The following is an 18,882-nucleotide window of genomic DNA, read 5'->3' as shown; positions in this document are numbered from 1 at the left end:
GCGAACATCTGAGTTGCCATACTTCTTAACTATGCCATTCTCTCCCTTCCATCCTCTCTCTCTCTCTCTCTGTGGTATTGGGGGATGAACTCAGGACCTTGTGCATGCATGAGACTGCTGAGTGGCCTTTTCAACCAATTTTCTAGTCTTCATTTCTTTGAAAGATGGAGGAGAGGAAGAGAGGGATACACAGGACTCACTGACTATATGGCAGCTCCACCACCATCTGTGATGCACTCATGTGATGCCAGGGCTCAGAGTCAAGGCTGCCTACAGTGGCAGGTGGCACGTTAGTGGGTGAGCTCTCTCCCAACCCCGACCAGGGTCCCCTGACTGTCATGGTTAATGTTTGCTTGCTAAGTGCTCTCCATGCTCAGTGAAACAAACACAACGAGGTCAAGCTTAATTTTACAGTGGAAAATTTTATTTCAAGACATTTTTTTCCCTCCCTGCCTTTTGAAGCTACTTTGACTCATTTGAATGTCGTCTAATTTCAGGAGTAGCATCGTCTGTAAGCTATAGAGGTGTGGGTAGAAATGCATCCTACATGACATGACTGGAATTTTTCTCCAATTATGAGGGAGAAAGGCTTTTCTTCCACAAGGCTCTTCCAGTTTCAAAAAAAAAAAAAAAAGATGCAGCTGTTTGTAAGAGGAAAACTAAACTAACAGACATTTAATATGTCCTGTCCTAGGACGGGGAGGAGGCCAAAACTTTGCTGTTCAAAAATGACATGATTTAGCCTGGCAGCTTCGGGGTGTGACTATTTGGAGCCCTATCACCATCACTGCTTTTGTTGGTCTGTCTGAGCTCCGGTGGGGAAGCTGAGGCTTGGGCTCTGACAGTGACCTGTTGTCCTTTTCCAGCTGCCCGCACTTTGCTGAGACCCACGAGGCACTTTCCGCCCACACAGAACCCTGGTCCCTTTCCAGAACTCTCAGCAAATAGCAGTGCTCCATCCAGAAGTCCCTCTGCCGACATCCTGCCCGGCCCAGATGAAACCGGTAGTTGGAGGCCGTGTGGTTGTCACTCATTGCTGATCCAGGTACGGCCACGTGTTGCTGCTTTTAATTTTCTCTCTCGGAACATCCAGCAGGGTCTGTCTGCCTTTTTCCAGGAGAACCCAGTGAGAATGTGTCTGAGATGCCTGCAGCCTAGAATTCTCAGCCGCCTGTCTGGAGACTGTGGGCTTTGCCTGTGCTGCTAGAACTAGGCTTTGTTTTCAGGCACAGCGCAGCGTAGGACAGGTGGCGTAAGGTGCCAAGGAAAAGCAAGAATGTATGACGCCTTTGCACCCACGTTTTTGGACGTGACGGCATGGAAAGTGACTGCTTCTGGCCACAGCATAGCCACTGATGATGCCGCTTGTCATTTTGGGGTAGCATGTTGAATTGGATGGCTAATGTGGCTTGATGTTCACTCTTAAGATAGTGATAAGACTTTCAGGAATATTCATTCGTTCTCACCAATTCTCATTCTATTAACTAGTTTTGCATTTTAAGCTGCTCTAATTGACTCTGAAAGGAAGTGTCCATGGAATAAAGCTCATGTGGCTTGGAATCAGACAGTTCTACCTTTATATTTCCCCCTGGTTTTGTGACCTTGAATGAGTTACTAGATGACAGAGTGGGTGCGAGAGTAACAGTGTGGTCGCAGGTCCCTGTCTAAACCCTGGGTCGTATTTGGTACTCAGCTAATTATCTGCCCCTCTGCATGACTGACTGGTGGCTTATATCTCTGCCTTTCAGTTCTCTTCAGACCTTCGCCTGTTTTGTCTGTTCTGTCAACACTTAAAATATGAAGGTGTTCCGTGGGGCGAATGAGGCGAATGAGGCGAACGTTAAGTAAAACAAAAGGTCTGCTGCCTGCCTCCTGAGAGGTTTCTGTGGTAACACTGTCTCTCAGCCTCGTGATGTGTCAGTATCCTCAGAGATGTTCTGTCTCAGGAAGACTTTTCCAAGGTCTTGGGCCTAGCAGTACAGTTTCTGCCTGCAGAAGGTTACAGGTGGGGTGAGGACTCTAGCACGCTCCCAGGATAATAGCTGCACAGGAAGCTATAATCATCTCTTGGTGAGCAAGGCAACCAGAAGAAAGGAAGTTTCTGCTAGGATTCAGATAGTTAGCGGCACAGGGAGATAGATGCCCCACGCTCTGTTCCCCTCCAAACTTTCTGCTAAAATGACTAACAGAACGGAAAGGTGGCAACAGTAGGAATAAGTTCAACAGGATTTTAGAAGTGGCAGAGTAGATGGAATGGTACTGACTCAGCAATACAGAGGAGATGGCATCTGAAAGGCCTGCAGGAGTGGGGGCCAAGCAACTCCAGGGCAGAGCCCCAAAGAGCCACAGAACTCGACAGCCCCACCTGCCTCTGAAGACGGGGGGCGGGGGGGGCGTGTGGAGCAGCTGGAAGCTGGGGAGTCGGCTGAGAATAGTCTGGAGGAGCGGGATTCCTGGGCTGCTTCGGTCTCCTGCTGCCAGGCCTATTCCTACTCTAGCAAAAGACTTTAGAGGAGTCTTTTCTTTTCTTTCTTTTTAAAATTTCTTTATTGGGGATTAATGTTTTACATTCGACTGTAAATACAATAGTTCGTACATGCACAACATTTCTCAGTTTTCCACGTAACAGTACAACTCCCCCACTAGGTCCTTGGTCATCCTTTTTGGACCTGTATTCTCCCCCCCACTCACCCACCCAGCGTCTTTTACTTTGGTGCAATACGCCAATTTCAGTTGAGGTTTTACTTGTGTTTTCTCTTCTGATCTTGTTTTTCAAATTCTGCCTGAGAGTGAGATCATCTCATATTCATCCTTCTGTTTCTGACTTATTTCACTTAACATGATTTCTTTAAGCTCCATACATGTCTCATGTATGACATGTAAAGATCTTCTCCCACTCTGTGAGGGGTCTCCAAACATAGCTTTTATGTGCACTGGAAACCAAAACAAGCTATGTGACATTGCACTGCAGTGTGTTCAAGGTATGTCTGTGAATCATGGCAGGACAGACAATCTTTAATACATCTGGGTTTTATTTTTAAACCAGTGATGGCTGTGTATGCATACCCTATTACATAAGGCTTGAACCCAGATAAATTATTCAGTAGAGTAGAAGTCAGTCCTTTTTTTTTTTTTTGATGAGTAAAATTTATAAATAAAAATAAAATTGCTTGATAAGGAAAGCAATTCGTCTTTGTTAAGCAGAACACCCTTTATTTTGTTCAAGAGACCTTTGATGTGGGCAGCCCAGCAAGTAACTCTCAGTATTTCTAATGATAAAAACTGTAGCTTGTGGACTTTGCCACATTTTTTCACATTTGTCAGCTCTGGCAAAGCGAAATATGTTTTTCATCTGAATTCTCTTCCCATACCTCCCTGCTGTCAGGCAGAAAGAATTTCCACTTAGCTGCTGCTTGTTATCAAGCTGCTAAAATCAAAGATGCTTAAAGATAACTTAGGAGCCAGTGACTAGAAACCTCAGAGACCCAAGAAAGTCACAGCCACATTGAGATAGTAACTGTGAGTAACCTGGGAGAAAACAGTTGGGTTCCCATCACGTGACTCTGCCCTCCACGGGCATAGCTTTGACCAGTCAGGCCACCCTTTTACCACCACCCCCAAACTTCAGGGGATGTGGTGAATTTTTCTCTCTGATGTGATTAGAACTGAGAACTCTGCATTCATAAGCTTTTGGTTTATTCCTCGACACTGGGTCTGCCACGACTGCATTCTTTTCTCTTTACCTAACGGTGCAGCCTGTGCACCATGACTCCTAGTGCGTGTTTCATGAAGGGTATCTTCTCATGAGTCGCACTGCCAGAGAAGTAGGGAAGAAACAAGAGTGTTTTGCATTCAACAAGGCGATTTCACAAAAACTGGCTAGGAATTGATCATTTTGCTTCCTCCTATACAGAAATATCCGTTTTATGTTTATTCCCTCGTGCTTATGAGGAGGAATGCCAGGATCCTTTCCCGGGAATAGAGACAGCTCATCAGTTTTGAAACCTGTTCTAAGAATGCCCAGTAGCAGGTTACAGCTTTCTTTTCCACAATTTAGTTCTTGAAAGCAAAGTGCTCTGGATTCCCGTATGTTTGAGTGCAGATATAAAGGTAAAGTCCTAGAAGTGGCACTTCAGAAGACTTTGTACCAGGAATTGGGCAGTAGCACAGTGGGTTAAGTGCAGGTGGCACAAAGCACAAGGACCAACAGGAGGATCCCTGTTCATGCCCCGGCTCCCTACCTGCCTAAGAGTCACTTCACAAGCAGTGAAGCAGGTCTTCGGGTGTCTGTCTTTCTCTCCCCCTCTGTCTTTCACTCCTCTCTCCATTTCTCTCTGTCCTATCCAACAAGACAACATCAGTAACAACAATAACAATAACCACCACAACAATGAAAAACAAGGGAAAATAAATATAAAAAAAGAAAAAAAGAACACCATAACAAAAAGACTTTGTACCCGTTATCTCAGTCTTATTAATCAGTATTAAATCTCTAAAAAAATATTTAAAAAAATTACTCAGGCACTGAATATGTTGTCACATCGTAGACTCTCCGCTGCTCTTCTGTTTGTCTCCGTCAGTAGAAGATGCTTGAGCGGCAGGTCCCTGTGACTGATTTCCATACATGTGCGCCGTGTGGGAGCTCTTAGAGCTAGACTGTGTGCGTCTTCAAAAAGGCCTTCACACTTTGGGCCACTTTGAGTTTTGTTTTCTTTTTGATCTTCACTACCAGGCCACTGTTGTGTTTTCTGACAATGTTGTATCCTCTTTGAGAAGTATGTCCTCCTGAGGAACACTGTCTGGGCTTTGCTCTCTGCAGTTGACTTAGGGAAAGCAAGCCACCCGGCTCCTGAGAGGGAAAAATGTAGGAAGGGAAGAACTCTAGGAGATGGTCCGGGTGCCTTTTTATTTTTTGGTCTGGAACAAGAATAATTTTTCTTTACTCCCTTTATCCTCATCTTCATCACCTCCTATTATTTCTGTTATTATTTGGCATTGGAAATATGATCAGTGCTCATTCCTGGGATAGTTTTGTTTTTCCTTCTTGTTTGCATGTTCTAAGTGAGGCCAAATTCACCTCACCTCTAGGGCTTGCAGTCTGCCAGATGTATTTGCCAGTGGAAATGAAAATGAATGTTCCGTTGGCGTACTGCACCAAAGTCAAAGACTCTGGGGTGGGTGTTGGGGAGGGTCTATGTCCTGGAACAGGATAGCAGAGGGCCTAGTGGGGGTATTGCTGTGTGGAAAGCTGGGAAATGTGATGCATGTACAAACTACTGTACTTACTGTCAACTGTAAAACATTCTTCTTCTTCTAGCGTTTGCCCTTCTTCCGTAGCCAGTCAACAGGTCAGGTTGAAAGCTGTCAGGAGCTGCTTGTTGCTGGCTTTGAAAGTGACTGGGATCCATGTGGATTCAGTTGGCTAGGAAGGATCGTCAGTTTCCCCAATGAATGGGTACTCACGGGATGCACCATGAGAAGGTCGATCCAATGCATTAATTCCCCCAATGGCAAACGCTAGAAGAAGAAGAAATTCCCCAATAAAGAAATAAAAAAAAGAAAAAGAAAATGAATGTTCCTTTCAGTCTGTCAGAATGCAGCAAAATATTTGCAAAAACTGATCTAACTATATTATATATTATATGTATTAAGATTTAATGGGGAGATGAGTAGATAGTTGACCCTGCAGAGAGCAGAAACACTCCGCCATGTGTGAAGACTTGGGTTTCAACCCTGGTCACTGCGTGGCAGCACCAGACAAAGGGATGGATGCTTCACAAGTAGGGAAGCAGCACTGCGGTGATATCTCTCTCTCTCTCTTTCTCTCTCTCCTCTCTCCTCTCTCCTCTCTCCTCTCTCTCTTGCCTTTCCCTTTTTGCCTTTTATCCTGCAGGTAAAAAGGAAAGGACACTGAGTTTGCCAGGAGCGGTAAAGTCGAACAGGTATGAAGTCCCAGCAGCCTGGGGGAAAAAAAGAAGGGCATAGAGGTCGATTTAAGTGGATGAGAGCAGTCGTGAGGAGGGTCCCTCAGGACAGCCGGTCTTTCTTTTTCACACCAGTACCCCTCCTACAAAGTACAGAGTCTGCCTGGGACTTTGCCAGTGCTCTGGAGTATTTCTGGTGCTCGGGGGAGATCTGGTGAGCGAGCGAGTGAATTTCAGACACTTCTGGTTTGCTTTTTAACATTAACAGGTGAAGATCTTTAATCTAGAAATTGAACAGCTGTGGAAAAGTAAGAACCCAGTTTTCCTAATGACTGCTCCATTTTAAAAAGGCATTTTACTGTTTTCAAAATCTGTAATGTTTGGAACGAAGCCAAATATACAACAACATGAGATTTTTATCATGCACGTTACTTCAATAATTTGATTCCTAATCGGCTTGTTGTTAGTAACTTGTGATTGTCATGTTAATATGTAAAGTCCTGATAATGTTCTTGTGGAAGTACTTGAACAGTTTACTTGCTTGCATAGGGAACAAATTTTTTTCTTTTAAAAAATTATTTGTTTGTTGGATAGAAGCAGAGAAACTGAGGCGGAATGGGGAGATACAGGAGAGAGAAAGAGAGACACCCGCAGCACTGCTTCACTACGCATGAAGCTTCCCCCCCTGCAGGTGGAGACCAGGGGCTTGAACCTGGGTCCTTGCTCATGGCAACATGTATTCTCAACCAGGTGGGCCACCACCCAGTCCCAGTAACATAGTTTTTCTTTTAATATTGTTTCTACTGTTATTTTGTCAGTAAACCCTTTGTAGAAGCTACACAAAGTGGTTTTTGTTGTTCTTTTCTAAAGTAAAGTCTGGTTTCTTTTATTTTATTTTGCCTCCAGCTTTATCGCTGAAGCTCAGGGCTGACACTATGAATCCACTGCTCCCGGTGACCATTTTTTTCCATTTTATTGAATAGGACAGAGAGATATTAAGGAGGAGGTAAGACAGAGGAAGAGAGGCACCTGCAGACCTGCTTCCCTGCTCATGAAGTGTCTCGCTGCAGGTGGGGAGCCGGGGCTCAAACCCAGATCCTTGTGCAGGCCCTTGCGCTTAGTTCTGCCTGCCTCAACCAGGTGCTTTGCTGCCCGGCCCCTTTCTGGGTTATCTTATAACCCAGATAGCAGTGCTGATTTCAGTGTTAAGGGACTTTAAAATGAACTATTCCAGGTCATTATGCAGAGGAGGAAATGGACCTCTAGTAGATAGGTGACTTGTCAATGTCACATGAGTGGATCGTAGCTAATCTAGAAATTGAGCAGGGTGTTATAGTTCTCTGTCTGCTGTATCTTTCAGACCCCTAACTACCACGTATAAGAAATCACTGTTCTTGGTGCAGGTTTAGCTAGACAGTGATAAAAGCTAAAATACAGGACGTGAGCTGTACAGCCCTACGTTTATGTCTGGATATGAGCCACTTACAGATACTTGCATGAGCACAGAGGACAGTAGGCTGTTCACTCTTAATTACCTCCAGGGTGGAATTTGGGGTAGGATTACTGCTAATTTTTCATTTGTAATTATGCTGCTTAAAACAAGAGATATCTACTACTTTTGTTATTAAAGAGATAATATAAATTTAAATCAATCTATCATTTTATGTATTTATGATCTTAACAAACTTGTAACAGCTAATTCAGTGAATAAATTTTCCCAGAGAAGAAAAATATCATCTAGCTTCTGATTAACATAACGCTACTGCAATAGATTCATCAGTACTAACATATACAGAAAGGAACATTTTGAAGATAATACTTCAGTCAAACTCTGAAACATCAGAGCCATGATACACAGAATGTAAGACATTTTTTTATTTTATTTTAGATGGCTTTTGTATTTAGCAGTAAACTAGATTAGATTATTAAATTCACCCATGAGAGATGAGTATTGCTTCCATATGAAACTAATACTAATAAATTCTCATAACCCTTGATTCAATTAAGACTCAAATCTTCAACACATTTAGCCGAGAAATGTGTTGATTAGAGAGCAGGAGTGGTACGGGAAGTGGCTCAGTGATAAAGCTTTGGACTCCTAAGCAGGAGGTCCTGAGTTCGATCCCCGGCATCACATGTGCCAGGGTGATGTCTGCTTCTTTCTTTCTCCTCCTGTCTTTCTCATTAATAAATAAATAAAATCTTTAAAAAAAAAAAAAAAAAAGAGCAGGATGAACACTGCCATCTTGTAGATTTTCCTAAGTTCTGTGACTCCAAGCCTCTTGTAGCCCCCAGAAGTGTAAAGACTCTTAAGTTCCCAACATTAGGAATAAATACTTCATGTCCTATGAAACAGTTTTAAACTGCAGTGACTAATAAAAATATTTCTGAGTGTCAGTATTTCCTGAGGAAATTGGAGCCATAGGTTTCAGGCTGCACTCACAAATCCTATTTTGCAAAAAAAAAAAAAAATTGGGGGTGCGGGGAGAAGCTAGTCATCCTAAAACCAGGATGAGACACGTCAGCAGTAATTTGATTTCTTTGGGGATGGAGAAAATTAAACACCAACCCTTTTCTCACTTAAGGTCTGTGGGTTGTAATCACTTGCTTTTGTAGCAAGCTTTTATTATTTCATTAAAGCACCAGTTATTGTCTTTTAAAAGACCATGAGATCATATCCAAGACCTGATGCATACTCAGCAGTTCAGCAAGGGGACTCTTGCTCTCTGAGGAGGTGTTCAAGCTTTTGCTGAAGCCACGAGCATCTAATCACAGAGCTCTGGACGACTGTCCGGACTGTCTGGTTCAGACTACAGAAGAGCATATAAATCATTACAGGATGCAGTAATTCTAAAGGACACAGAGGGCTCTTGCCTCCTCCTTGATCTTTCCTACACTTGGAGAGATGGAACTTGTGTGGGGACAGTCACTGTTCAGACGAGGTCCTTCTTCTTCTAGCGTTTGCCCTTCTTCCGTAGCCAGTCAACAGCGTCAGGTTGAGCCTGATGTCAAGTTTTGAGACCTCCTTTGAATCTGGAGAGGTGGCAGTCGTTGACTATGTGGGTCATAGTCTGTCTGGAGCCGCAGGGGCGGTTCGGGTCGTCTCTGGCTCCCCAGCGATGGAACATAGCGGCGCACCGGCCATGGCCTGTTCGATAGTGATTGAGGAGGGCCCGATCATAACGTGCTAGGTCAAAGCCGGGTTGACACTTGCAGGGGTCTGTGATGAGGTGTTTGTTCTTGACCTCAGCTGACTGCCAACTCTGTTTCCAAGAGTCTGGAACAGAGAAGTTCAGTGTAGGCGTAGGGGACCAGATTGGGTGACAAGACGTCAAGCGTTGGACAGGGTGGGCGAAGATATCCGCGTATATCAGACGAGGTGATCAGAGTTGACTCTTCACGAAGAGTTCTAACTGCCGCTTATACCACCTGTTATCAGCGCTCAAAGTGAATACTGGAGGCCGGGTGGTGGCACACCTGGTGGAGCGCACATGTTACAATGCGCAAGGACCCAGGTTCAAGTCCCCGGTCCCCACCTGCAGGGGAAAAGCTTCACAAGTGTGAAGCAGGGTTGCAGGTGTCTCTCTGTCTCTCTTCCTCTCTATCCCCCCTCCCTCTTGATTTCTGGCTGTCTCTATCCAATAAATAAATCAATATAATAAAAAGATTTTTTTAAAAAGTGAATACTAGCTCATTATCAGGCAAAAAAAGACACCATTACCCTCGTCACTAAAATTCTGTGAAGACGAGAAGGCAAAGATAGAAAACGAGAGAAGTCTTCCTTAGTATTAAGTTAAGGCTGGAGGGTGATCGAGGTAGGCCTTTAGCTTTCAAATTTCTTACGGTATTCCCAATACAACCCAAACATACTTCTTGCATCTTTGTCTCCATGTTGAGAAACGTTAAGCTGTAAAATAGAAATCATGGAGCTCAGGCCTGAGAGAGAGCTGCCTTGTCACGTGTATGCTGCGCAGGTTCAAGCCCTGGCACTCCATCTAGGTGCCCCCAGCACTGGGGGAACCCTGGCATTGTGTCATTCCCCCTCCCCACCCCAGTGAAGAATCAGTCCAGGAGTAGGGAGAATCACACAAGTGCGAGATCCATCTTGCTGTGAAACAAACAAATGCAACTTGGCTCCATTATGCCTTCTCCCTGCTGCTTCCTTATACAAGGAGCTAAAATAAAATAAAATAAAATAAAATAAAATAAAATACACATGGATGCAGTTTCTCCTCTTCTCATCAGAGCTGTTTGCAAAACACTGTCACCCCCAGCCTAGGTCCTTATCTATCAAGGGCCAGGACTCACCCCAACCTGGCCCTCCCCTCCTCCCAGCGTCCTTTGCCGCTGCCATACTTCACACACGGCCCACATTTTCCTTTGTATTTCCTCTCCAGTCCTTGTTTCTGAAGTTCCACCTGTGAGACCATCTGGTCTCTGTTGTCTTTCTCTTTTTGACTTAACCTCACTCAACATGATTCTGTCAATTTCCATTCAAGCTAGACAGAGGAGACAATCTCATCATTTTTAGCAGCTGAATTGTATTCCATTATGTAAATATACTACACCTGTTCTTAGCCCCTCAGGTTTATTACAGCACTGTCTGTAACATACCAGAACTGTCTCAATGCCAAGTAAGGATAGGCAAATATACTTTAATGCCTTTGTGCTCTGGAATAATTCACCGTTAAAGAATAACAAGTAATACGACATGAAAATAAAAAAAGTCCCAGAAATAGCACTGGATAGGACAGAAAATAAAGCTGCAGTATGGTAGATGTGATCGTGATTGCAGCAACTCTGAAAACATGCAAAGCATTAGCTGTAGTTGAAATAAACGCGGACAAATACACAGTCGAAAATAGGCATGGGAATAAGAACTCCAAGTTCAGAATGGTGGTTGCAACCTCTTTGGAGGGAGGGAAGGAAGGGGAAGGGGGGGGAGGTCCCAGAATGTTGGCAGGGACATTTAGTATATTTATTTGTTTGCTGCAGCATTATTTGTTCATTTATTGGACAGAGCTAGAGATTGAGAGGGAGTGGGGGAGTAGAAAGTCAAAGAGAGAGAAACAATTTTCTGTCCTGCTTCACCACTCAAGAAGCTTCCCCTGCAGATGGACACTGGGAGCTTGAACCCAGGTCCTGGCGGGCGCCTGGTAACATGTAACGTGCAATGTGCTCTCACCCGGCTGTGTTATCACCACCACCACCCCCAAATTTTATTTGACAAAAGTTTTAACATGGCATTTAGTGATTAAAAAAAAAAAAAGCTGGGAAGAGAGTATGCGGGTCATTTCCTTTATATTTGAACTATTACACATGCACTCAATTAAGGTAGGCTATGTGAAGATGCATGACCAAGGAGGGAGGGGGGGAGGGAGAGAGAGAGGGAGAATAGAGGGTCTCTGGGGTCAGAGGATTTGTCCCATCTTTCTGTCTTCATCTGTCTGAGGACGTCTCCTATAAAGTCGGGATAGCAACATCTATTTCTGCTTGTTGTGATGAATACATAACGTACCTAAAATGCTCCTCACAGTTCCTGAGATATGTCAAGTTCCAAAGAGCCGGGAAGAAAACGCAGACCCCAGCTAGCACCCCTGACATTACTCAGCTTCAGAGTGCAAGTGCGGTGGCAGGAGAGTTGAGGCTCAGGAGCCGCCTAGGTGTACGCAACACCTGAGAGCTGTGTCTTCAACAGTTTTGAGATCTCTTCCGATCGTCTCAGTAAACTGAAGCATGATGGACTACATGTTTGGGTCTCCTCCAGATTTCGTATGCTGAAATCTCTCTCAGCCCCTGAGGTGGAGGTGCTTGGACTTGGGGCCTCTGGGAGGATAAAGTGTTCCAGACCAAGGGAGCAACCAGGAATGTTGTAGGAGGAGTGTAGCCAGGAAGGAGTTGGAAGAAGGCCAGTGGAATGGAGTAGAATTCCAGGGGCCATGGGGGTGTCGGGTAACGCTGACTGAGTAGGTGTGAGCCAGATCCACACAGCACTGTCTCCAGGCCCGGGGTGGGGGTGGGGGACCAGCTGGTGTGTGAGGAAAGCCGGAGAAGACACTGTCTATGCTAGAATTCCTTAGTCTCAGAAGCAATGCTCAGAGGACAGTTTGGGAAACACTTTGAGCAGGGCTGTTGTTTGAGGAGTTCTAGACAGTGATATGCTGAGCTGACCCAGACTGATCAGTACCGTTGATGACTATTTGGAAGAAGACAGGAATTAAGAGGTAGCAGCTGTGCCCACAAACACGTGTTTTGACTGAGAAGCAGTTGGTAACAATTGTTGGTTACCCACTAACTTTTTTTTCTCTTGCCAATAACTGTTTACGTTAATGGTCATCTACAGGGCTGGGGAGATAGCATAATGGTTATGCAAGGCTCTGAGGTTCCAGGTTCAATTCCAGCACCACCATAAACCAAAGTTGAGCAGTGCTGTGGTCTTTCTCTCTCTTTACCTCTGTCTCTGTCTCTCTCTTTTTGGCTTACCTCACTTAATAGGATTCCTTCAAGCTCCATTCAAGGTGAGGTGAAGAAGGTGTCTTCATCTTAACAGCTGAGTAGTATTCCATTGTATATCTAGAGCACAACTTCTCTCAGCCATTCATCTGCTGTTGGACGTCTGGGATGCTTCCAAGTTTGAGCTATTATAAATTGTGCCGCTACAAGCCCAGATGTACACTCTGTGGATGAGTGTATTTGTTTCCTTAGGATATCTTCAGGGGAAGAATTTAAATTGGCCCAAACCCTGTTGAGAGCAGTTTGGAGAATTCTCAGAGTGCTAGAAATGGGCCTGGCACAATGATTTTTATCTGTCAGGAGTTTGATTGCCAACACTTGCTTTTGGAAGTATAAATGAAAATAGAAGCAACTTTTTTTTTTTTGGATGTGGCTAGGTCCTCAAACGTGCGGTTTTATCACTCCTGAATGGCTCTTCCATTCAGATCTAGAGACGAGGAGAGAGAGAGGAGGGGGGGAGCTTCCCCTGAGAGAGAGAGAGAGAGCTTCCCCTGGGGTCCCAGATCTCCCCGTGATGCTGGGATTTGAACCCAAGCCACATGTCTGTGTAGACACCGCACATGTTTGAGGACCTACACACTAAGTGCATCTAGCACGGTTGTCAAAAAGTCAAGAGTGTGCACATGGTGCAAAGCTCAAGGACCAGTGTAAGGAACCCTGTTTGAGCCCTCAGCTCCTCACCTTCAGGGGGTCGCTTTACAGGCGGTGAAGCAGGTCTGCAGGTGTCTATCTTTCTCTCCCCCCCTCTGTCTTCCCCTCCTCTCTCAGTTTTTCTCTGTCCTATCCAACAACAAGGATATCAATAACAACAACAACAATAACCATAACAATGATAAAACAAAAACAAGGGCAACAAAAGGTGAAAAAATAGCCTCCAGGAGCAGTGGATTCATAGTGCAGGCACCAAGCCCCAGCAATAACCCTGGAGGCCGAAAGAAAGAAAAAAAAAGTGTTGTAGTTGGCTGTGATGTCATGAATTAATGTCCCCACCTTTTATTTGTTACTTTCATGTGATATTTAATATCCAGAAGCCAGAAGAAGGAATTTTAGAGATTATATAATGATTATGTTGCAGATGTTCAGTTTTTTCCCCACACACAGTTTAACCACTCTCAATGGATCCTTCCTTCCTTCCTTCCTTCCTTCCTTCCTTCCTTCCTTCCTTCCTTCCTTCCTTCCTTTCTTTCTTTCTTTTCTTTCTTTTCTTTCTTTTTCTTCCCTTTTCAACCCCAGGTTTCAGGCAAGGACCTGTCCAGGGAGAGCCATTGAGATGGAGAGAGACACTTAAATCAACAAGTTGTGATATTTATTTATTGTTTCCTTTTTAAATGGCCACCAGGGTTATTGCTGGGGCTCAGTGTAAGGAAACTGAGTTGAACTTGGAGAGGTGGAGTTTATCACACTAAAGTAGAATTGGCCACTATTCAGAACTGTTGATGAGCCCTTTCAGATGCTCACATTTTAGGACTGATGAAAAGGGTAAAGGATGTTTGTTCAGACAAGTGCTGTTACTTTTCCCTCCCAGCCACTGTCTTCACAGTGGGAAAACACCAGCCGAATTTGTAGCTTTATCGTGAATTTACTGACAGGACCCTGTTGGCACTAGGATATATAGTTTGAGATTGTAAGATTAGCAGCATATCATTTTCAATTATAAGTTTGAAGGTTGTTTTTTGCTTTTCCGAGTTAGACCACTAGTCTTAAAAAACACACTGCTTTGATAGCCTATACTTCCTGAATACAGAAGAGGCACAAAATACATTTTTATTTTTTATTAAGAGTAGACTGCAACAGATTATTAAAAATCTTCATATGTATTTGTGTGTGTTGTATGTATTGTATGTGACCCAGACGGTCACATACAATATGACTATTATACCAGTAAAAAAACATTTAAGAAGACAATTAACAAGATTCAACCACCACCACCACCACCAAAAATGCTTTGAAGTGAATAGCTTTCATTTTAGTAATTTTCATGATCACCGATTAGAAAAACAGCAGATTTAGCTCACTGAATTGGGAATTTGGCAGATCTCCTAAGGACATACCGCACAAACGTACGGGGAGTCATCTGCTTTTCTGTCTGAAATCGACATGGAGAAGTCTCAGGTTTGTTTGGTCTTTCCCACTGCGGCGTGTGTGCCATGTGAAACTGTGTCGCAAGATACTGCTGCAAATCATCCAACACAAAGTGTACTTGGTGACTAAATAACCATTTGGTTTATCAGGATTTTCTTTTTTCTCTCCCTCTCTCTCTTTCTTGTTATCCTCTTAAGACTTAGCCTCCAAAGTTCATTCCTCCTTGAAGGCATGTGTGCTTTTCTTTACTTCTAGAGAGTATCCCAGCCATCTGCACTACAAAGGAGCACCTCTCTTTCTGTTTCAGTAATCTGGGAACCGCAAATATTTAGAAGGACTCCACCACAATGGCAAAAGGAGGAGGAAATGAACGTTTGGTGGAACCTTCTCTTGTCTGCGTTAGATTTAAAAGTATCTTTTCTTTAGAGGGGGAAATAGTACACATTCACAGGCTAATGTAAAGGGACTGAATTTCTCTCTTTGTAATTTTATGAATGAACAGATGAAAAGCTTCTCTGTTTGTTTTCTTTCTTTTTTTTTATTCCAGTTCTAAAGCTTTCTATAGTATGTGTTATTTGTGTTATTTTAAGCCAATTCAAATTCCCATTTCCCTGAATTGTCTTCAGTGGAAAGAGAGAATTTCGTGATAAAATTATTTTAAATTATTTAAATCCCTTATCATCTGGTGACAGGCTATCCCTGAAGAAATAAATGTTACTGATGAAAATCAAGAATATGTTAAACTCCGTATTGTCTATATAAATATAGAAATAAATAATATACAGTGAAAGGAAAAATAAAAGAAAAACTAGATAAATTTCTGCAAGGCAATTTTCAGGAAAAAAGTTGAGCTCTGTCACTTGTAATAGCTGATGACACAGGGAAGATTAGAATTGGAACAGCCTTTAAACAAAGTGTAGATAGAAAATGTTATGTACTTTGGGGCTGGGGACATAGCATGATGGTTACCCAAAGACATTTTCTTGCCTGAGTCCCCAGCACCACCATAAACCAGAGCTAAATAGTAAAAAAAAAAAAAAAAAAAAAAGGAAAAGGAAAAACATGCATTTCCATATAGCAAAGACACTTATGTACGGCACAAGCATTAACTACAAAAAATGCCTGATACAAAAATATGAGAGAGAAAGTTGATGCTATTTTTTTTTTTTCCCCTCCAGGGTTATCATTGGGACTCAGTGCCTGCACTATGAATTCACTGCTCCTGGAGGCCATTTTTCCCATTGTGTTGCCATGGTTCTTGTTACTACTTTTGTTGTTGGATAGGACAGAGAGAAATGGAGAGAGGAGGGGAAGACAGAGAGGGGGAGAGAAAGATAGACACCTGCAGACCTGCTTCACCGCCTGTGAAGCGACTCCCCCTGCAGGATCCCAGTTTGAGCTCCTTATGCCTGTCCTTGCTCTTCGTACCATATGTTCTTAACCCACTGCACCACCGACCGACCCCCTATGCTTTTTAATCTAATCTATATATATGTATATATATTAGACTAAACAACATATATACATATACATATATGTTGTTGTTGTAGTTATTATTGTTACTGATGTCATCATTGTTGGATAGGACAGAGAGAAATGGAGAGAGGAGGGGAAGACAGAGGGGGAGAGAGAGGTAGACACCTGCAGACCTGCTTCACCGCCTGTGAACAAAGATGATAAGACCTAGTACCTGTCAGGTTGTACCGTGCGGAGGGCAATTTAACTGCACAATTCAAGCACTGTAAATATGCCCAGAGCATGAAAATGTTTTCTAAGGAGACGATGTGACAGTTTAAGAGAAAGAAAGTAGCAACAGCCACCTAGGTTGCTCTGTGTACCCACATTTTTATAGAGATACTTTCTGAAATGATGCCCATCCACTGGTTATAAACAGACGCTACGGCATCACACAGAGTAGCGGCAAAGACATGTGCCGGCAGGTCTGTGATGTGAAAGTATCTGCAGAAGGCTTACTGGAAATACTTGTGGGGCTCTGGGAATGTGTAATATGTAGTTGATTTTCTGCGCCTAAACACGGAAAAGGTGATTTGTGAGTAGACCAAGCACAGAGTTTGTCTTCTATACTAAAACTGAGTGCCATCAAAACATACATAACTTTAGAACAGCACTTCTCAGTCTTAATATGTTAGCATAGCTTCTGGGAATCTAGTTCAGAAGTAAATCCAGGGTGGGGAAGATAGCCTAACGGTTATGCAAAAAGACTTTCATGCCTGAGGCTCTGAGGTCCCAGGTTCAATCCCTTGTGCCACCGTCAAATCAGAGCTGAATAGTGCTTTGGTCTTTCTCTCTCTTTGTATTTCTGTTTCTCTTTCTCTCTTTTTCTCTCTCTTTCTCTCTCTCTCTCTTAAAAAAGAAAAAAAACTTAGCTGTCAAGCATGCTGCCCCAAGTTTGATAACTGACATTGCATGTACTAGAGTGATACTCTGGATCTCTGTCTCCCATAAATGAATGAATAAAATAAATAAATTGATTAAAAAGAAAAAAAATTGTGGTTTGAGAGATGGTACAGTGGATAAAGCACTGGACCCTCAAGCATGATGTCTCGAGTTCAGTCCTCACCAGCACATGTACCAGAGTGATGTCTGGTTCCTTCTCTTCTCCTATCTTTCTCATTAAGAAATAAACACAGGGAGTCGGACGGTAGCACAGCGAGTTAAGCGTATGTGGTGCAAAGCACAAGGACCGGTGTAAGGATCCTGGTTCAAGCCCTGGCTCCCCACCTGCAGGGGAGTCGCTCACAGGTGGTGAAGCAGGTCTGCAGGTGTCTGTCTTTCTCTCCCCCTCTGTCTTCCCCTCTTCTCTCCATTCCTCTCTATCCTATCTAACAACAACGGTGTCAATAACAACAAGAATAATAACTACAACAATAAAAACAACAAGAGCAACAAAAGGAAATAAATATTTTTAAAAAGAAATAAATACAATCTTAAAAACAACAACAACAACAACAACAGTCTAGACTTAGTAGACCTGGAGTGGGACCTGAGAATCTGCATTCATAGTAAGCACCCATCAGAGGCACCTGGCTGGAGATCTCACTTTGAATAGCAAAGGTGCCTTTCACCTACTCTGCAGTAATCCTTTCTGATCTTGAATCACGATTCTTCAGCTTAATAGCTTTGCTCCACTGACAATAGATATTAGTGTTTATTTCCACTCTGTGTTCCTGTCACAGCCCTGTCACATTGGGTAGTCATTTATTTATAGTATTTTACAGCAGCCCTCAGTACGTGGAGACAAATCTGTCATTCCACAGGCGGATTTTAAAAACAATCACCATGATTTGAAGGTAAAGATGTATTTCTTCTGTGTGGACGAGCACAGTATCTGTGCAGTGTTTGCCCCTTAATGAGGATCACTAAGCTTAAATGTCTAAATGAACAAAGAACCAGTAGTAAAGTTGGAACCAGGCATGGTAATCACATTATTGCATAGACTTTAGTCAAATGTTTTTATTATCCTTATTTATTGGAGAGAGACAGCCAGAAATCGAGGTTCTAAGGGGAGATAGATAGATAGAGAGAGAGAGAGAGAGCTACAGCACTGTTTCACCACTCACAGAGCTTTCCCCCTGCAGGTGGGGACTGGGGCTCGAACCCGGTTCTTACACATGGCATCATGTGCACCACCACCGGCCCATACTCAAGATTTATAGTGTGTTCTCTATATTGACACACAACTAACTAGCAATAAAGTAGTATTTTAGTAAGAGTTTCTTGACCCATTAATAAAGAGAATGCTTGCTTTAATTAAATTACTTCATTTGGCCCTTTGAAATTCCTAGGCCCTTTGTGTATATTTGATGCTATTCCTTAGTATAGAAATATATTTCCATATCTGTAACTTGGGGGTAGGTGCTAAATAACTTTGCTCACAATGAATGGAGGCCAAATGTTGAGATCCCAAAACTGTATGAGGTGGAGCTGAGTTCCTCTAAAAACTTGACAGTGGCTATGAAGTTTGTCACCTTGAGTAAATAATATTCTCCTTAGTGTGTTTGAAAGATATCCTGACATCAAGAAGCTCTGTTGCTTTTAAGTTTTTAATACTTTTTAAGCTATAGCTTGTGTGTGTGTGCTTTAAATAAAAGATGTTTGATTATTATTATTTTTTAACTTTCCCTTTTGTTGCTCTTGTTGTTTTATTGTTGTAGTTATTATTGTCGTTATTGTTGGACAGGACAGAGAGAAATGGAGAGGAGGGACAGAAAGACAGACACCTGCTGACCTGTTCCACCACCAGTGAAGCGACTCCCCTGCAGGTGGGGAGCTGGCGGCTCGAACCAGGATCCTTACTCCAGTCCTTGTGCTTTGCACCACCTGCGCTTAACCCGCTATGCTA

General features: G+C 43.2%; 1 protein-coding gene across 2 annotated transcripts in view; it reads left to right on the top strand.

Moving 5' to 3' along the window:
• Positions 1 to 866: 866 nt before the first annotated feature.
• The window catches only part of DISP1 (dispatched RND transporter family member 1), a 109,105-nt gene continuing 91,089 nt past the window's right edge, over positions 867 to 18,882 (top strand). Inside the window, exons 1-2 of one of the 2 annotated variants that reach the window (XM_060192450.1) lie at positions 867 to 1,045; positions 5,894 to 5,942. The gene's annotated coding sequence lies outside the window, so the exon portion shown is untranslated. The remainder of the gene's footprint in view (positions 1,046 to 5,893; positions 5,943 to 18,882) is intronic. The other variant, XM_060192451.1, reaches the window with a different exon arrangement.

This window comes from Erinaceus europaeus, chromosome 6 (genome assembly GCF_950295315.1).
Source record: "Erinaceus europaeus chromosome 6, mEriEur2.1, whole genome shotgun sequence".
Classification (NCBI taxonomy): domain Eukaryota; kingdom Metazoa; phylum Chordata; class Mammalia; order Eulipotyphla; family Erinaceidae; genus Erinaceus; species Erinaceus europaeus.
The sequence above is the reverse complement of the archived record's forward strand: the minus strand, read 5'-3'. Positions and strand labels throughout refer to the sequence as shown.